Source organism: Rhipicephalus microplus, chromosome X, assembly GCF_043290135.1.
Source record: "Rhipicephalus microplus isolate Deutch F79 chromosome X, USDA_Rmic, whole genome shotgun sequence".
NCBI lineage: Eukaryota > Metazoa > Arthropoda > Arachnida > Ixodida > Ixodidae > Rhipicephalus > Rhipicephalus microplus.
The window spans coordinates 209,858,999-209,861,252 of record NC_134710.1 but is presented as its reverse complement, the minus strand read 5'-3'; positions in this window follow the sequence as shown (position 1 = coordinate 209,861,252).

Here is a 2,254-nt window from a genome sequence, read left to right as displayed (position 1 = left end):
CTGATCTCACCGATCAGCATCGACGTCAAACGCATCGCATGCATAATGAACGGGTACTGCTCGAGGCTTTTCAAAGCCAGGGCACGTCTTGCTTGTCGCATGTGTTGCATCATCGCGTCACGCATGATCTTCAGCGCTGGAAGACGAGCCAACACTCGCATAGCTGAATATACGACCAGCTGCGTTCCCTCGCTGTCGGCTTTGGGCGCTAACTCGTCGTCCATCCCGCTGCTTGTTGTTCCGCTCCTCAGAGGCACAAATACAGACCAGACAGATACAAACGAAGGGATCGATGCAGCTGATGAACGCTATGGTCTCTCGAAACTGCAGCCGCAGGCGTTGTAAGAGGCGCGCTGGACTTCGCTTATTTGTCTTTAGCATCCCTTGCAGAGCTAATTCGAAAACGAAATAGCACCTTGAAAATTAAGCCGTGTTATCAGATTGTTTATTTAACTGGGTGCGCGCGATGAACAAAGATTTATAAGATGTGAAAGAATCGAAACGCGCTATACGAACGCCGGCATAGAGTATCGGAATGCCTCGTCTATATGGTTAGTGCCCCAACGTGGGTGTGTGCCACACATTCAAGGATCTACTACATACCACTCGACAACACGGCAATGGCTCTTTTAAAATACACAAAGTTAAGCCTTGTTGATAGGGTATTGCGTATATGGACGAGAAATGACAAAGTATCAGCTATATGTACACTTCGAAGTGTCCTTCCGAGCCTATTTGACCATTGCACATGAAAAAATAAAAAATAAAGAGGAAGCCTACATTTCTAAGAATTCACACAATTCCAGATATTAGCAGGGCTAGAACATTTGTACTAATTAGCTGTTACTATCACTTTCATGAGCACATTGCATTTCAATGTTCGAAGAACGCGATGATGATGATTCATGATTTTTCCGGCCCACTCCAGAAAGTCGGCGAAGAGTCGGGTCTGAAATGCTTCTAGAGTTAAGCTAGCATATTTCGCGTGGTAGTTATACGCTGCCGCCACCACTCCGGCCGGTAAGCCATTCTCTAATGTTCAACCTTACTTTATTTCGTCATCACCCCAGTACTAAATGAATTTAACACTTCGTAGGTGTTTAACGGTTTCACCTTGCTAATACGCAGAATGACGAATAATGGCATAGGGGGTGCTTTCCTTCTACCAAGAAAGTTACAGTGGTTTACGGCGTTATGGTGTCTTGCACGCGTACTTGTAATAGTTTTCCAAAGAGAGTCAACAACTGGCTCTGGAAAGGCCCCTCTTTTAGATTTCAATGATTGTGCCATGTGTTCTAAGCAGACCTGGCGAGTTTTTTACTCTGCAAACTTTTAAATTAGGTTGAGAGAAAATGTCTTGTGGTAATTGGGATTCGCTGAATAAGTAAAGCAGCTTTCTTTATGTTTTACACAAATCTACAGCAATAAAATAACTGCAAATAGTCCCATTAGTTGTGTACATGGTTTAAGTAGCAATGAGAAAGGCAGCAGTTCCAAGTTGTTTCTTTATTTCACGGATGCTGCACAAAACCACCGGTCGCTTCTTCTGAAAAAAAAAGGGGGCTCAAGCCCAGCCTTCCTCCCGGCTTCCGGTGTCCTAGTCCACGCCCATGCTCTCGTCTCCCGAGGTAGTGTCGGTACCCTTGTTGTAGTCTTTGGCCTTCTGATGCATGCTGACCACGACGCCACCATCGAATTCAGCGCCCGAAGGTGAATCACTAGCCATCGACCCGTGGCTACACTCGGCATCCAAGTTCTTTTGGTCGCAGGTGTGGAGTAGATCTGAAGGGATCTGGATGGCACGCGGCCCCTGGAGCGAACGGGTAAGTTTCCGCAAGAGTCCCTTGTTTTCGCGGCGTAAGGCCCTTTTTCTTGCTTCCAGGCGCCGCACTTTGCGCTCCTTTACGCTGACAGACTGCATGATCTCAGCGATCAGCGTCGACATCGAAGGCACCCAATGCATAATGAACGGGTACTGCTCGAACCTTGTCGAGGCTGGGGCATGTCTTTCTTGGTGCATGTTGTGCATCATCGCGTCATGCCTGATCTTCAGCGCTGAAAGACGAGCACCAACTTGCATCGCTGAAGGTACGACCTGCTGCGTTCCCTCGCTGTCGGCTTTCTGCGCTAACTCATCGTCCATCCTGCTGCCTCTTGTTCCGCTCCTCAGAGGCACAAATACAGACCAGACAGATAAAAACGAAGAGATCAATGTAGCTGAAGAATGCTACCGACTCTCGAAACTGCAGCCGCA